Source organism: Lissotriton helveticus, chromosome 2_1 (assembly GCF_964261635.1).
Source record: "Lissotriton helveticus chromosome 2_1, aLisHel1.1, whole genome shotgun sequence".
Taxonomy (NCBI): Eukaryota; Metazoa; Chordata; class Amphibia; order Caudata; family Salamandridae; genus Lissotriton; species Lissotriton helveticus.
Genome location: NC_136059.1, coordinates 2,113,886,707 through 2,113,905,344, shown reverse-complemented (window position 1 = coordinate 2,113,905,344; position 18,638 = coordinate 2,113,886,707). Strand labels below are relative to the sequence as shown.

Below are 18,638 nucleotides of genomic sequence, written 5' to 3'. Positions count from 1 at the left end.
TATAGTTCAGACTGTAAACCATCTGGGGTGGCCACAATATTTAAGTCAAGGAAAGCCAGGCTGTCTCCCCCTATTTCAATTGTAAAGGGTAGAAAGGTATTCCTACTTTTCAGCCAGTATCTGTCATTGGATCCCCGCCATACTACTAACACATCATCGATGTATCTTTTTCAAGTTTTGATGTTTCCAAGGAATGGGTTGGTATCTGTCAAGATGTGTTCCTGCTCAAACGAATGAACATATAGATTCGCTAGACTGGGGGCATACACGCTCCCCATGCTGGTACCTGATACCTGCAGATATATGGTCTCCTCGAATCTAAAAAAGTTGTGCTTCATTGATAGTGTAGCACAGGCCATAATGAAGTGTACCGGGGTCATGCTCTCCAAATTTCTAGCTTGTAGCAATGAATAAATAACCTCCAACGTTTCATCCTGGGGTATAGAGGTATATAGTGCCTCGACATCAAAGGAGACAAGGAGGTCAGTGGTGGCATCAAACTCAATTTCTGGTTGTAGACGTAGTACATCCGTGGTATCCTTCAAGTAGGTGGGCATTTCCTGCACCATCGGACGTAAGAAGTGATCGACGAATGTTGACAAGGGCTCCAGAACGGACCCAATGCCTGAAATAATTGGGCGGCCTGGCGGTGGTCTTTGTTCTTTGTGCACCTTCGGCAAGGCATAGAAATAAGGCATCACCGGATGCTCGGTGTATAAAAAGGCAGCCTCTGCTTGAGTAATCCAGCCCTCGGAGGAAGCTTCTTCAGTCATTGTCTGAATGGTTCTCTTGAGATCTTCTGTAGGATCCTGTTCGAGGGGGCGATAAGATCTAATATCGCCTAATTGTTGTAGGCACTCCTCCCGGTAGGTGCTAGTGTCTATTAAGACAATAGCCCCGCCTTTATCCGCAGGCTTGATGGTCAATTCATTATCAGCCGATAATGATTTCAGTGCCAGATGTTCAGCCTTAGGAAGATTACAAAACACTCTGTCTTGATCTGCAAACAGGCAATGGCTTGTTCGAATGCAAGTACCTGTGGCGGCATCAGATGAGTAGGCGGGTTAAAAGTGGACTTCCGCTTGAGGCCGGTGTTACTCTCATCCTGTACAGGTTCTTGTTTGTCTGCAAAGAAGAAGTGTAATCTGACCTTCCTAAGAAATGAGGCCAACTCCAGGCGAGTTTCAAAATGGTCATTCTGATGTGTAGGGACGAAACCCAGTCCCTTGTTGAGCGCTATTTCTTCCGTCTGAGTCAGAACATGCTTACTGAGATTAATCACGAGTCCGGCTCCGTGCTGTTCTGGACCGGCTCCTTGTTCTTGGCTGTCGTACTCCTGAGGTTCCTCGTTGAGGTTGAGGTCGACGGTGGGCTGTAATGCACCTGGAGTTGAGACTGGCCTCTCATCCTGCCCCGTGACCGGCCACGGCCATACCCTAAAAAAGGCTGGCCTGCAAAATTGCCTGGGAAATGAGGTGGAAAAGGACCCATAGGTTGGTGATAGGGGCTGGCTGTTGAGGAGGGAAGAAAGGGGGACCACCGAATTGCCATGGGTTCGGCGGCCACCATTGCTGTGTCTGATTCTGTTGGTTCCCTCTCCAGCTGTTGCGAAAGTTCTTTTTACCGCGACCTCCACCGCGAGTGTTCTGATTGTTGGTTCCAGTATCACTACCTGATGTACTGTCATCAGAGCTGGATGTGCCGTATGTTGAACCCATTCTGCGGTCATTCGCACTGAAGTCAGGAGGGACGTAGGACTCACTAGTATAGGGATATACTTTCTCAAATTTAAACTTGTCAAGGTTTTTTCGGAATTTCTCCATTTTGACCGACAGTGTGTAGTCTCTATATTCCCTATTGTTTTTATCGGTCTCGTCCTTGTTTTTCTGAAAAGCTTTGGTAGAGAGGGTAGCTTTAATCTTAGACTCTGTAACCTGGATTTCGATGAGTATCATATCAGCCATTCTTTTAGATGTTTGGATAATTAAAATCAGCCAGTCCCTGGTACATCGCCACGCTATAAGTGACCAATTTCTCAGGAACTCTTTATCGTTGAGGAACAACCTAGGAGCATTGGTCACAATTAGACCAGTGGGTGCACAGTTATTGCGTAAATATTGCGCCATTATTGCGCCATGTAATACTGTTCGTGTTTGGGATTTCTTGAGACCCAGTAACTTACCACATTCGTCCTCATTGCTAGATATAACAGTTGGTGTAATGTCAAGTAAATCTGGGTGGTCAGCTAATGCTAGCTGGAGGTCATCATCGTCAAAAGAGAGACCATGATTCTCGGCCATTGTATAGTCATTTATTTTAGATGCATTTCATTAGTTCAGGTATTTCGAAAAGAATCCTCTTTTTCAAGGCTGTAATTTAAATCAAAATTAAAACATGTCTTAGACATAGCAAGTGAGACCCCCGTTTCTAAAGAATAAAGTAGATAAATGATTCAATAACTATATTATGCCAATTAAAAGATACATTATTATATCTTGATTATTCTAATAGACAATATATCCAGCATATCCATTTCACCTTACTATTCGAGATAGAAGGGTAGAGATTCGAGTGAAAGGAGATCTCAAAAGTTTGTATATACATTATAATTCTTCACTCGATTTAATTTGTTGTGAGACTCAGGGTCTGATTTATAGTTTGACAGATGGCCCTTCGTTCTGATATCGGGAAGGAGTATATTACTCTGTCCACTTGGCGGAGGTACCACCCGCCAAACTTATTAATGCCTGCCAAGCAGGCAGTCATTTATAAACCATTGGCAGGAACATTCGTCACAGCAGTTGCTGTCAGTGCATATCACTGTTTGTTACAAGGTTGGGTCAGCGGGACGTGGCTCCGCCCAAACAGATTTCTTTTTTCATTTTCAAAAGAAAATCCTTGTTAGAAATGGGATCTCTGGCTGACTAGGGCTCGCGCCAAAACCAGTCAGAGACCACCACTCTAAGTCAGGGAAAGGGAGTTACACGCCAAGATAACCCCTGCCCACCCCCTTGGTAACGTGACACAAGCAGTAAGGCTAAAATCGGAGGCAATGTGAGTTAAGTGTTTGCGCACGCACCTCCAGCAACAACACCCAAGGCCCCCCACAAAAGGAACTCCACACAAGGTATATGTAAAAATAGCCTTTCTATTGTACCAAACACATTAGATAAAAACACACACTCTACAATGTGCCAACAGGCACGGGCAGAATTTACAGGGGATATGTACAGGACAGGGCCACATGGACCACTGTCAGGCATATGCACTTTTAGTCTTAGAATACTTGTAGGACTTAGCACTTTGTAGGAATAATAATTACTGTAGCACAAAATAGGAAATAGAGCACACAACCAGTAACTACTGGTAACAGGTAAGTACCACCTACGCAACCCTAACCAGCTTAGGAATGTATCACGCAGGGAACCAGGACCTCACTAGCAACACCTGTACTAGGAAGAACAACCACCTAAGTATCACAAAACATTTAGGGGTATAGGCATAAGAACATTACACATGATGCATCACAACATTCAGAGGTGTAGGGAAAAACAACTTTGTACATGATGCATAAAAACACATTCAGAGGTACCAGAACACAGGGCGCACCCTAAGAAGCACATAACTCACAACAAAGTCCAGGTTGCGCCACTGCGCCTAAACTTAAACGTAGCAGCTGCCCACTACTTGCTGGGCAGCTGGGGACAATAGCAAGGGGCCCACACGGTGCAGCTGGCACTAATTGCTGCGCAGCTGGGGAAGACCAAGGTAGGGATGAAGGAGTGCGACTCACTCCTGAGTCCTGAGAACACATGTCCCTAGAAAGGAAAACGTAAACGGTGCAGCTGCCCACTACTTGCTGGGCAGCTGGAAAGGATCACTGTGACAGGGCTCTCACTAGCCCTTTGGACCAAAGACTGCGCCATAGGTTGGAGCCCTCTGGCTCTAGAACTCCATGATGCGCTCACAGGCTGTCATAATGAACATGTGCATTTGAGCCCTCTGGCTCTACGAATAAACTGGGGCCTCAGAGCCACGGGCTCTAAACACAACACTGCCCCCGGGAGCCTCGTGGGCTCTAAAGAAAGGCTGCCAACATGGGGGATCGACCCGCTGCCAACCGGGGCCGCTCTACCCCGTGAAATGCCCCCTGTGATCGTTGGAGTCCCCTCTCTGGAGACTCGGACCGACAATGGCACCGGGAGTCCCTCGTGGACTCTGATGACATGAAATGCGGCAACATGGGGGAGTCCCGCTCGTGGGACTCGAAGAACAATGCCCCGCTAAAAGGTGGAGCCTCTCAGGCTCTACACAAAATGCCCCCAGGGCGTAGGAGCGGCCCGCTGACATCTGGGGCCGCTCTGAGAAGGGCAAGGGGCACCACTCGGGTGCCGGAGGGACCCCCACTGGGGCCACTTCACTTGAATTAGCCCATCGCTAGGGCCGGCCCGCCACTGTGGTCCCGCGGTGCACTATGGCCTCCCCCCGCTCCAGCCGTCCCAGCTTACCGTCTCTCGGCGGGGGAAGGCTTCTTTCTTGGTCGGCGGTAGCGCGCAGCGGGGCTCTCTCTCCTCATAGGAGCCCCGCCTCCACAATGCGCCCGCTATTCACCCGGTCCCTCATCTCGGGACCGGGACTTCAGTGTTGAGCCACAATGCTCCGGGTTAACTTCTTTTCCGGGGCTCCCTCCTGGAAATGGGAGCCCCGCAGCATTCAGCGGGTGTCTCTGGCGGCCCCAGGACTCTCCTCCGCTCACGGAAGCCCCAGGCGGCCATCGTTCCTGCCAGCGCCTCTCCTGTTTTCCGGCCGGCGCGCGGGGCTTCCCCCTTTTGCTGCAAGTCCCGCAGTATCATGGCCGCACTTCCTCTTCCGTCCTGCGGCCCCGCCACAACCAGGCGGGCCACGGGTGGCGGCAAAGCGGCGATTCTCAGTCAGAAAGGAGGGGTGGGCACGCTCGGTACTAAAAAAAAAATGTAGAAGCGAGGTGGGCACTGGCTAGGGAGCACATGAATGGGGTGGCCACCCGTAATTTAGGAACAAACGAATAAAGGGGCAGAATGCAGGGTGGGCACCTGCGAGGGGCACACAAGGAGGGGGGGAATCCCCTAGGCAGGGGCTGCAGCGCCGAGCTGCTCAGCCCCCAGGCTCTCCCTCCTCCAGAGAAATCAGACCACAGTGCGCCCATAGGAATACAAAGTCCAGCACTCCCCAAAACGCTGTAAATCAAGTCTAGGGACAAAGAGAGGGAGCCCATACAGCTCCTAACCAGGGAAAGTCCATCAGGTGTCCAGGGGCGGGGCAGGGCCCAGGGAGGCAAGCCTTCCCCTGGGCCCCAGCAGCAGCACGCCCCTGGTAGATTCAAGTTGAAGAACAAGAACATTTTACAAGAGGTCACAGCCTCTTTTTATACACAAAAATCCCTATGTCTAAAGGTGCAGGGTGGGGGCAAAACCAGGCGCACCTGGTTTGGGAGCACTCTTGATGGGCTCAGCCCCTCTCACTATTCACTGGCCAGGCTAGGGTCATTAGACGCACCACAGGAGGCAGAGCCAGCATTGTGTGGGGAAAGCCCAGCCCTATTCAGGTCCCAGGTGTACTCCTCCCTCACATCACTCATGCTAATCTCAACACTCACCACCGGGGCAGACCCATCATGACTCATAGAGCCAGGCTCACCAGCCAGCTCCAGTTAATCACAAGCCAGACACAAATTACACAAACATGCCACCTTCTAGAAGTGGCACTTCCACACTAGACACAATCACGCCGCATACATCATTGCGCAGCATTTAATCACACGAGTCCGCACATACCAAACTCGCATCTGCAATACCCACACATCAGGAACTACCAGGGACACACACATTCCCCATGCATTCCTAAGGGAGGGCAGGCCAATCTCACACACGCACTCAGGAAGCGCACGCACTTTACAATGCGCCACAGTGTCAAAGTGCGCAAAGACCAGAAATCACTAAATTATTTAATAATACCAGGCAAAAAGTTCAGGGGTGAACCTGCTAGAAGGGCCAAGTCCAACAATCCTAAACTGGATTTTCTTTTTTAAAATAGAACAAAGTAATGCTGTCCTCTCAATATGAGTCATCTCGCATGGCAGCTAGACCATTTTTTGCATTTTACTGTCCCTCAGTTACCAGGGTTTGCCTGGTGACAGACTGTAAAAAAGGGCTATGTGTCTGCCCAGACTTATTGGGTGGGTGGACATACAGCTATTTCTCCGACTGTCCGATGGAGTTAGGACCATCAGAGGCTTTGTCTATGTAGACTGCGTAGTCGCCGACATAGCAAAATCTAAGGTCCACCTCCATTTAAATTATGTGGTGGACCATTATGTTGGCAGTATGTATACTTCATCGCTGATGCGAGGGTATGCACAAACTGCCATCAAATAAATCAGACACAAGGAAATGATGGACGGAACGCTGAAACTTTTCAGAAGCTTACCCCCATTCACAGATCTGAATTGAATCCATCATCGTTCTTTAGCTTACATATAAATCAAGCCCTTAAATTTTCTGTTGATTTACATTGCATGTTTCTGCTACTTTGACAGTAATAAAATACGATGTTTTTGAAATTATAACAGAACTTCTCACCTCTAAGGTTAACAATGTGATATGTAATCAGTTTCTTTACAAAATTAACATTTTAGTATTGTGGACTTTATTCAAATGTTACAAACCTGAAATCAATAAGAATAGTCAATATACACTATTGCATTTATTTGAGCTTGTCAACTTTGTTTTTAATACCCATGTACATTTCAAACAGAGGTCAGTTACTCAGTTACAAAATCATCAATCTTCATAAACCATTATATTGACACAGTTGATGTAAAACCTTGTTTAGCTTCTATCCACATATGAGATATAACCCAATCAACATTAGTTTCTGAAGAATTTCTGTGACTCGTTTTCTTGCATAACGAACTTCCTAACTGTATTAGAACATTCTGAGTTTTCAGTAAACATTATTCATAATCTTAAATTTTTTCACAAAGACATTCTATTAGCCTCAAGGAAGTTTGCGCCATAAAGTTCTTACCAACCACGATGGAGGTGTCAGTACATCCATCAGTCTGGCAGAATAACTCCCATCTGATTTATTTAGCTGCCATCAGTCTTGGCAGAGCTAGCTCTGTCCTTTCAGCCGTTCTATCATGTAGATTTCGCTGAAGTGTCTGGCGTCTGATAACACTTCATTGGCATTGTTTTGGCAGCATTCCGCCCACATAATGTATACATGTCTGTCATAGGGGCAGGCTGGCAGCGGTGCTCTGTCAGAGTAAATATGTCGCGGACCCATTTTGATGTGGTTTAGCCTTGCATCTTAAAGACAGACATGAATGTCATGTACCTGATTGTAATCAGATAAGTAATTAGACATGTAGAGCATGATACAAAAAGCCCCCTATGCCATACAATGATTCTTTGCCTTTCTCACTCGCAGCCAGCAGCTAGGTCTTTTGTTTCAACTTTAAGTTGATTTCTCTTTTTTTATGTTTAATAAAGCTTTTATTAGAATGTAATACAAATGTACACAAATCCTTTGTTTATCATACCACTAGTACATGAGTAGAGCAATACAAAAGAGAGTACATAAAATAAATAACATTAAATATAGAGGTAGATATACTATACAATAAACTTCTTGAAGTTATATCTTCGTTCTGTACTCATAAGTTGCCTTTTTATATTTTATAATTAAAAAGAAAAAAGAGAAGAAAGAAGAAAAACAGAAAAAAGAAGGAAAAAGAAGAGGAAGAAAGAAAGAAGAGAAAAAACAAAATATATATATATATAAAATATGTATTACATTATCTGAATATATATCATAGAATCAAATTTAAATCTGATAAAAACGTATTACATCTATTAATTTCATGTCATATACTTACTTATCTCATATATTAACAATTGTATAATAAACTACATATATCATCAAACAAATGGGAGGAAATACAATCATGGGGGTTGAAAAACCATTGTGGATACTTGGAAGGTTTATATGTTTTGTTTAAGTAACCGGTGGGTGGAGACCAAAAGAGGTCTTTATAGAGCATCTGTAATGTTGAAGTGGCTGATGTAGTATCAAGTCTATGATGGAAACAAAGAAGATTCCACCAGCCAGTAACGGTGAAATTGTTGGCGTTCTTCCAATTGGACACAATGACTTGGAAAGCAATGGCAAGTGTACCTAATTTTGAATGAGCTGGCCAAAGACGTGAACAGCTTCCCAAAAAAATACTTTTAATATCAAAGGGAAAGGTAATAGAACAAATAGTGTAAATCAAAAGGGTGTAATTGGTGGACAGTGAAAAAACATATGTAGATACTTGCCTGGTTGAGTATTGCACGACCAGCACTTATTTGAGAACGTAGGATTGTACTTATGCAAAGAAAGTGGAGTAATATATAATCTATTATTAAAATAGGAAAGAGTTTGTTTAGTACTGTCGTTACATGAGGTATGGTGTATCTTGTTCCAGATCGTAACCCAGACCTTTAAAGAAAAAGAGATGCTGAAAATCAGATTCGCACATTAACTTAATTTTAGATTTGGAATAAGAAGGCATAGTACGATGCAAATATTTATTTATACATGATGCCTTAAGCGAAGAAAACAATCTAATTGGGTCAGGAGATGAAGAACAAGTGGGAGGTTGTGATTGATTAAGAATGGAAATATTTTGTAAAAGAGCACCTTTAAGTGATTCAAATCTAACAGCATAGGTGGAGGAGAAATCCAATTTAAATTGGATTTTGGGAAAAGAAAGAGGAGTCATATCACACATTAATTGCTTAACTTAAATTATACCTTTTAATTACCCATTGCTTCCAGAAGAGAGAATGGTTAAAAATGTTGATGAGTTCATTATGCCAAATAGAAGAATCCAAAAAATCTTGCACCGACGATGCAGAACCTCTAAGAGCACGAGAAGCTAACATACTAGAGTACTTAATAGTCGGAGCTGAAAATGCTCCGGAGGATTGGGAAAGAAGGTTAAGGAGTGAAAAGGAACGGGTGACATAAGCAACTCTTCTAATTTATACCAAGTATTATTAGGTAAAGAGTCTGCATCTCCTACGTGAGACAGAACCTGTTTTAGAACAAAGGCAGTGTGATATTGCTGAAGATTAGGAAAACCTATGCCACCCAACTCTTTAGGTTTACAAAGAGATGCTTAGGAAATGCGAGGCTTTTTCCTATTCCATAAAAACCCAGAAATCAATCTATTTAGTAACTTAAAAAATGTGGGTGGAATTTCATAGGTAACATAGACAAATACAAATTTATGACAGGCAAAAACATCATCTTTATCCTCGCTAACCTGCCCCACCAGGACAGATATAGAGGTGACCATTTTTAGATCATTTAACTAATTCTAATATGAACATCATCTAAATTAATCTGAATAGTCTTGGCCAAGAAAGTAGAATATTTGAATCCCAAACATTTATTGTGGAGACCAATTAAGGCTAGTGTCATTAAATATGTCTTTTAAACAGTATTTATTAAGGGGTAGGACCTCTGATTTGCAGAAATTCAATTTATATCCAGAATATTTCGAGTGGGTTGATAAAAGATTAGCAAAGACCGGTATTGATGATTCTGGATCAGAAACATATAGGATGACATCATCAGCATGTGCTGTGATTTTCAAACTCAGTAACCCTACATCGGAAGCCATGAAACTCAGTGGAGTTTCATATTGTATGCAAAAAAGGTTCTAAATTTAAAACAAAAAGCAAAGGGGATAAAGGACAACCCTGTCTGGTACCTCATAAAAGGGAGAAATATGAGGAGTGTATACCATTAAAAAAAAGAAGTCATCGGGGAAGAGTATAATATAGCAATGTATTTGAGGAAGGTTGGACTAAATCATGCCATTTGAGAGCCTGCATCATAAATTTTCAGCTGACCCGATCAAAAGTCTTTTCGGCTTCTAAGGTTATAGCAGCCATAGGCATGTTACTAGTGGAGGCCATGTGCATAATGTCCAAAAAGAGTCTAGAGTTATTGGTCATTTGTCTTCCTTTAATACATCCAATTTATTCAAACCCAACCGTATCAGAAATAAGAGGGGAAATCCTAATAGATAGAATCTTAACAAAGAGTTTGCAATCTAAATTAGAAATGGGTCTACAATTGGCACCCGAGGACGGATCTTTATTTTTTGGGGGGATTAAACAAATAATAGCCTCCAAGAAGGTACTCTGAGCTTCCTTTTGTGAGAAAAAATACATGCATAAAGTAAGTAAATGCAATGTGAGAAACAAGAGCAGAATTCCACCAAAAAGCCATCTCGACCAGGTGCATTATCTTTTGGTAAATAATTAAGTGTAAATTTTAGCTCAGGAATTAAAATGGGCTCATCTAAAAAGGAGAGACCCTGTATCTGTTGTAGTTTGGGTGAAAGCAAATGGAAGTAGAATTCTAATTCCTCATCCGTGGAGGAGTAATCTGTTGTATAGAGGTTTGTGTAAAAGTCAGAGAAACATTTTAGGATTTCAGTGTTTTTAAAATGAGGAGTTCCACTTTCATCTGCTATCTTTGCTATTTTGGACTTCTGAGATTTGATCTTTAGATAATTAGCAAGTAGTTTGCCTGCTTTATTATGTCCTCAGCCGTGGCCGGTAGTGGGAGTACCGGCTGGGCGGTGACGTGGGGAGGGGGAGGGACAGGGTGGGGGGGTAGTAATGTATGGAATCCGGACCTTAACAGGTAAGTAAACATAAAAATAAATAAAACTAATTTCGTTGTGCGCACTGCATCACATTTCTAAATTTTACATTCTTTGAATGAAATCCAGGCTTCTTATTGGCTGACCCGTGTCAGTCCATAGTTAGGTCACCTCTGAATTTTGACCAAGTCCAGGCTTCACATAAGCCCTATTGTCTATTCATTTCCACGTTTCTCCCCTTCCTCAGGAATGATACTTTTCCCTCGAGTTCAGAACATTACTTCCTAATCTTGGCAGACACTTTCTTCCTGTCCTTGAGCCTTCTCTCCGTGAGCATATTTTATTCAAGCAAAGAACTGTTCTTTCAATTAATGATGACTGTGTGGTAAAAAAAAAACTCCACAGCTACGCATACGCAAGGCTCCACTCTGGACAAGGTTTCACGTCTGCATCTCTGTCAGCCATTTTCAAAACCATCTTTAGGCCTCTCTTTTGGAAACTATTATTAAACAAACACAAGATATCAATTAATTAAAGAATTGAAACCCATTCTGTTACCCACCCCCAATACTAATTAAACCCGTTAATTATGTTACCTAGCAAAGCACATACAAACAGCATTATATTTACTAACCCTGGGCGTAGTTCGCGTAGCCGCACTCCGCGAAGCTACGCGAAGACGCACTTGCACTCTGCGAGCTACGTGTAGCTCCGCGGACATGCGTAGTAGCTTGCTAGACCCGTTCGCGCGCCGTTTTTCGTCTTCGGGAGCGCGGTGCGCGTGTTCGGGGCGCTGCCTGCATGCTCGCAATAGCTAGCGCGCTAAGTTACTCAATGAGGTTTGTCCCGCCCGCTTGCGTTCCCTTATTTCCGGTTCCGGGTCACAAGTAACGTGTTCGCGTTGTGTTAGACATGTTCGGGAACTCATCTTCTCGTTCGCACTGCCAAAGTGCGTGATCGCGTCAAATATCGCGCGAACTTACCGCGGCGGTCGCGACGGGCAGAGCCATCTTCGATTTCACACTCTGGCTATGGTTTTGGGCCTACTTCAGCATCTCACTCCTATCTCTTCCATCCTGGTCTTTTCCCTCAGTTTTTCTAACTTTCTTTACTTCTTACCTATTTCTGTCTGTGCCTAGGTTTATATTTCTCATTTTATTTTTACTTTTACCACTTTTTTTGCAACTTTTCTCTTGTTTTATATTACTTCCTTCTTTTATCTTTCTTCTTTCTTCCCCTAACCTTTTTGTCTTCAACTTTCCTTCTCCCCTCCACCCAGAACCATGGTGAAGGGTGCCAGCAGAATCGGCGGCTCAAAGGGCAAGGCGGCTGTGCCTAAAAAAACCAGGCTGCCTTGCGGCAGAATGCGCCCGGCAGGAGTGACGCCCCGCCAACTTTTTGGGGAGGAGGAGTTGGCCGCCCTGGTCTTTTTTATCCAACGTCACCTCCCCTTGACTTTGGCAGCAGGCGGCAGGCCCGGCTCCGGATACCAGCACATTGAAGAGCGTCTCCGGCGGTGGGCGAAGGTGCGCCGTGCAGTCTTCCGCTGCTCCGGTATCCGGCGTACCCACCATCAGCTGTCCCACCGCTGGGCCGACATTTTGGACCGGGAGCAGGACCTGTTGGACCTGCTTGGTGTGGAGGTTGTGGGTCTTGGTGAGTGGCTACCCCAAAAATAAAGTGTGTATATATATATATATATATATATATATATATATATATATATATATATATATATATATATATATATATATATATATATATATATATTTATATACATATAGATTATATATATATATATATATATATACATATATATATATATAGTTGTATAAATATTGTTATTGTATCTTTGTAAATATTGGCTGAATAAGTAACGCGATGACTGTTGCCCCTAGTTACATTTGCGATGTATTCCGGTATATCTACTGTCATTGTATGACAGTGTTCTTCTTCTTCACTGGCTCTTGCGTGTTGTTTCAACTTGGCGCTAGCTGTTGCTGTTTATTGATGTGAGATTTTCTTTATTGCTGAGAACTGAAGTTAGTTAATGCTATTAATAGAGTCTTGTCCTTCCTTTGTCCGTCAGTGAAATAGCGGTGGATGGATAATTGTACGTTGTTTGCATATTGTAGCATTTTTTTCACGGCCTTCTCTTCTGCATGAATGGAATCCTTTTCTTGCAAAGAATGCTAACGTTACTTTGTTCTTCTTACCTCAGCCAGGGCCGGCTCTAGGGGGCATGTGCAAGCTGTGCAACTGCACAGGGGCACCAAACTTCAGGGGCCACCGCACCAATAGATATCCTTAATTTAATAATACTCTAAGGATGGATACATATTTGCGTTGCGGCCCCTGGCATGGATTTGTTGCCTCCGGCTCTGTTCCACTGTAGCAGTGTGATTTGCAATTATGTCTATGTTTCACATCACTCAATGTATTTATCTATGTTTATTATTTTAATTTTTACATGAACCACAGAACCCAGGGGCAAGCAGAATACAGGGACCGAGTCGGCGGGTGAACCACCAGTTACACAGAGCTCCTCTACTGAGGATCCTGCTGCTGTCCCCAGTAAGTCCAACAGTGCTTGTTTTTTCCTCTGTAATGTGTCTGCAGTGCTTTGTCAATTGACAGCAACCAAGTAGGCATCCAGAATGATGTTTGTCTAGTATTTTTGTAAACGTTAGTATACCACTACTAGTCTTGTGGGTATTCTTCTATCTCCTATGGAGTTATATACATATTACACAACTATGTAACTATGCACACGAAAATTGGATGTTGTTGGTACTGATAGGCAGGTTGGACCTTACTTACACCTCAGTCACAGAACTCTGAGGAACGCACAATTCACTGAACGTCAGCCTATATGGCCTGAGTCATTGGTCTATTGTTCAAATCACACTCCTGAACCCCAATACCAAGATGCCGAATGCTTTTAGGACACAAACCGTTACCTAAGAAACCCCCTTTTGCTCACTCACTCGTGTGAGTCTCTAAGACAACAGACACTGAAAATAAACTTCAGAGTCAAAGTGGTCATTCAAAAGCTTTATTTTGTTAGAAGTAAGTAAGTAACATCAATGTTTTTAAGTGCTTCCGTCCAATACGTTGAAGGGCCCACCAGAAAAAATCCAGAGTTAAAACAGGCATAATAAAGTAATCAACATTTGTACAGCTACTAGTGCACAATAGGGAAATGTGGCAACTATCGGAGACCTCTCACCAACGTATACTGGTCAGATATTCCTCTTTTTTTGTAAGCTATGGAAATGTCCGCTTCGTAGAAGGCAATCTTCTCACCTGCCGAAAAATAATGACAAAAGTGGTGCACGTTAGACAGTATTAAATACATTTATGCCAGTTTTATGCAGCCATGCTAAAAAGAAGTTGTAACCTGTAAGCAAACTCTATCCCACAATCCACATAGAAAACTTAAATACGGGCCCTTTTACTTTCCCACCTCTTCAGGTGTATGCATTGAACAATGATGTGTTGCCCCAGAGCGTCTTCTCGTACTGCGCAACAAGCTGCGAGTTAACACATGCGCAAAACTGGATACATTGATGTACAAAGGTTACATAGTTCACTTCCAATTTCCAAGGACTAGAGTAGCAGGACAGATGAGATGAGCTTGGGTACCATACCATAACAATGAATGCTAATAATATGTGTAGTGACTCTGCTGTACTATGCAATTTGGACTCATACTGATTACGTACGTTGGACTTAACTGTTTTGAAGAACTCCATTCTTGGTGAACAAGTACAAAGGGGGCTGTGCATCCATCTAAAAAGGCGTACTTATTTTTATAGGTGCAGAACCCTTACCATCGACCAGTGCCGACGGGGACAGCGGCGCTGCTTCAGCGCTCCCGGCGGGGACAGGAGGAACAGAGGCACCTACACCAGCAGCAGTGGGGGGGGAGCCAACAGCGGCGGGCGATGGTAAGTTACATTCAATAGTGATCTGCATTACTTGGTGGGAGGGGAAAACTTTCTCACTGTACTCTACTGGAAAATATATGATGTTACCTTTACTTGTCATTAGCATGCTAAGCATTACCACTACAGTAATGCAAGTGCCTGATAGCAGTCGGATGCATGGGTTGTTGTTAAAGCATGTAAAGGGGAAAACACAGCTGCCAGCGTGGTTGGGAGACACACCCAATACCGGTGGTTAGTGGATAGTCTCAGCAGCTGCGGTGTTTTGGGCAAACCCAAAGGCAAGGGAAGGAGGGGACGACTGGGTGCATGGGTCGTTGCTGGTGAAACACAAACCAAATAAGGTTTGTTGCGCGGTATAAAGTATTATAGTCTTTACTAGACATGTGCTACTAGCTGCCCCCTGTTAATTAATGTTACTTTGAGAGTGTTCCCGCCTTCCCGGAACAAAAGGAGATATGTAAAAGACAGGTGTTCGTTCTAATGTGTGTGACCGTTGTTGTACACCCATGCTAATAGGGCAGGCATAAAGCCGTGACAAAAAGTCCGAAAAATTAATAGAGGCTGTAGAATGTTCAAGATAGACGCAACACAATTTCTGGTACTCAGCTTGCTTGCTAGTGCTACTGTGCCGCCCACTATGTGTTGAATCAATGTTGTGTTCTTGATTTGCGGGGAGTTTGGATTAACAATTCTGTTTCTTTCTTTATAGTTACTCCTTCCCAAAAACCAACCAGGAAGGAGTTGGCAGTCCGGGCCCGGCAGCGGAAACTGCAGGCAATTGTAGAGGCCTACCGCCGGCTGGTGGATCAGGCCGAGGAGGAGGAGGAGGAGGCGGCGGCAGCAGCTGCTGCCTCTTCCAATGCCCCGGGCCCCAAGCCTGCAGGACTACGTCGCCGTGGTCAGGCAGCCGCCCGCCGCCGCATTGTTACATCTTCGGCGGCCCCCCCACAACAACAACAACAACAACATGCATGCAAGTGTAGGTGCCGTGATTTCAAAGCAAAGATTCTCCGCCGGGTAGCGAAGTTGGAGGAGGAGCGGAAGAAGCAGGAGGACGGTCTAGAGGAGCGTGTCAAGATACTGGTGGACAAACACCTGAAAGCCCGCCGGCTTTGAAATGGACCCTGTTTTTTGCCCCTTTTTTAATCCTTTTGTTGGTGGGTGGGATGTGGGAGTTGGGGTGTACATTTGGGTTGAAATTTGGTTGGGGTTAGGGGAGGGTAGGGACAGCTCTGGGTCAGGGGGTTACATTTGTTATATATTTTATTTTTCTATTATCATTATTAAAATATAAAAATAAAACAAAGATATTATTTTCCCAAGAAAACATTTGAAGTTCATTTGTGTTTGTTGGGGGGGTGGAGGGGGGACTGTTTCACCAAATAATGTACGTTGTGCAACATGAACATGCACTACGAACGATAAATTAAGTACTGACTGCACCTGTAGTAGTAGGGTCACAAGTGCATAAATAATTTATATTATTAAATAACATGGGAAAATTGCCCATCACGTGAGTCTGAAGTTACTACTAGTATACTTTAATTCCATGCACATTTGCTCAGAGTCGGCTAAACAATCCTATGCAATGCATTGCATCATTCCTTTAACATACCTGTCCTAGTTGTCAGGGAAGAGGAGCTCGTCCTCAAACTCTGTGCGTTCAGACAGAAGTAGGTCATGTAACCCAGTAGTGAGGACGTCTTCTTCACACTCGCTTTCTTCATCCGGCGGTGATTCACGTACTTGATAGTCTGGTGGTATGAAGCGTTGATTCATTTTTATCATTGTCAGCCGCTCCACGCTTTTGGGGGAGAGACTAGTCCTTTTCGATGTGACAATGGCACCAGCAGCACTGAAAACCCGCTCAGAGGAGACACTGGCTACAGGACAAGCCAGATACTTTATCGCCAGCCTGCTCAGCACTGGCCACTGTCTCCTTCTTTCATACCAATAGACCAATGGGCTTTGCTCCATGAACACCTCTGTTGTGTCATCCAGATAGGCCTGAACCATCCGCTCAATGTTCATTGGTGCTCGGCTTTGCTGGTCCTCTTTACCCTTTGCAACAGCAACGGACTTACCCATCCCTTTCTGTATAAAAAAAGCAGTTATGCTTTTGGTTGGGTCTGCTGAATCAGATCGTGTAGGTGCTGCTTTTGGTACTGTTGGTGCCTGCTGGAAAGCAGACGCACTGCTCTCACGCTGTGAAGAACTTGCGTCAGGAGTACTTGGACTGGCCTGGGCTGGCAGTGGCAGGCCTTTAAGTAACAGCCGTTCAGTTTCTAACTCATTAGCTTCCGCAGCTATGGAAGTTTTGTACTTGTCAACATCCTCATCTGAAAATGGAATTACTTCGTTACTGCTGACAAATAATTTGTACCGTGGATCCAAGATTGTTGCAGTTATGTAATGTTCACCTGACACAATATTGTTGAGCCTTACATTTTCACACAAGCGGTTGACTAGGCCCTTGGCTAAGGTATATGCATCAACTTTTTGTTCGTCACCTTCGTATGTTTCACAGACCTCCTTCACCTGTTGCTCAAGCATGTACAACAATGGGATGGCTTGGCCCATAGTACAGTCCTCCCTGCTAACTGCACGTGTGAAGACCTCAAAGGGTTGTAGCATCTCTGTGATGCATTTAATGAGGTCCCACTGCCACATCTCAATGGTCAGGGCTTTAAGATTAACAGTAGGATCCCCTAATCTTCTTGACATGACATAAGCATTCAGTGGGATGTACTGCTCAAAGAGACGCTCAAGCATGAAATAAGTTGAGTTCCAACGTGTTGGGACCTCCTGTATCAGTGCTTTGACTGGCAACCTATGCTCTTGCTGAATGACCCGTAGCAGCTTCCGTCCTTTGAAAGAATGGTTAAAGTGCGTGCATATTCTTCTGCAGATGGCCATTATGTTGCTGACTTTGGCTTCATTTTTCAGAAAGTCTTGCACGACTAAGTTTATGCAGTGTGCCAAACAGGGTACCCTGAAATAATGTCCTTCTCTCATTGCCTTCACTACATTACTGCCATTGTCGGTGGAAACAAAACCAATCTTAAGGCCTCTTGGTTTCAGCCATTCAAAGACCTTGTCATTAAAGTCAGACAAAATGTTTTCAGCAGTATGACTTTTGTCCATACCAAACATGGCTATAGTTGCATGTCTGCGCGTATCATTAAAAATTCCAGCAACGTCACGGAGGCCTGAAGTTAACTTGTCTTTAACACCTGCAAAAGAGATCCAGTGTGCGGTGATGCACATGAAATCTGTAGCATCGCAACTGCTCCACATGTCTGTTGTCAGGTGGATACAATGGACAACACTCTGTTGTAAGGCTTTCCCAATCAATTCCAGCACATCGTGGTGTAGTGCTGGAACAGCCACTCGGGCAAAATAGTAGCGACTGGGAACGTTCCATTTTGGGCAGAGGGTTGCCACTAATTCCAGAAATCCAACAGCCTCAACAAATGAAAATGGGAGAAGGTCCAGTGCTAACATTTTCGCAAGTTTGGCATTGTATAAACGTGCTACTGGGTGGTTCCGCTCGTACTTTCCCTCCTGCCTTAACATGCTAGGAATGGTAAGCTGCTTTGCATGTCTTTGAGTTGTGCTAGACGGACCACCTTGCATCGCAGACTTTGCACTCCTGGGTGTTTCCAGCTGACTCTGGTGCCACTGAGAAGTTGCAGATGCGGAGGATGTGGTCTTTACCACTCCAGTGCTGGCGACAGGGGTCGATTGTGTACCACTCCTAGATAGAAGGTCATCGTCTCCCTCTTCTTCTACCTCCTGATCAACCATGAGTGGACCTTGTACCACTGTATCCCCACCAACACGAGTGCTAACATTTTTTAAGCTTGCAAGGTGGTTCTCCCACCTGATCACGTGTGTTTTTTTCAAATGGGTCGTTTGGCCTCCAGTCCCATAGTTTGTACCAAGCTTACCACGACTAACATTGGCATGACAAATGGTGTATA

The 18,638-nt window shown here is 44.3% G+C and overlaps 2 long non-coding RNA genes across 2 annotated transcripts; one reads left to right on the top strand and one right to left on the bottom strand.

Annotated features, from left to right (window-relative positions):
- Window positions 1–13,212: 13,212 nt before the first annotated feature.
- On the top strand, window positions 13,213–15,809 carry LOC144820023 (uncharacterized). Its single transcript, XR_013607676.1, has 3 exons — window positions 13,213–13,279; window positions 14,524–14,655; window positions 15,365–15,809. It is a non-coding gene; the product is annotated as an uncharacterized LOC144820023 (long non-coding RNA).
- On the bottom strand, window positions 13,747–16,706 carry LOC144820022 (uncharacterized). Its single transcript, XR_013607675.1, has 2 exons — window positions 16,271–16,706; window positions 13,747–14,011 (listed from the first exon to the last, which is right to left on the bottom strand). It is a non-coding gene; the product is annotated as an uncharacterized LOC144820022 (long non-coding RNA).
- Window positions 16,707–18,638: the final 1,932 nt, after the last annotated feature.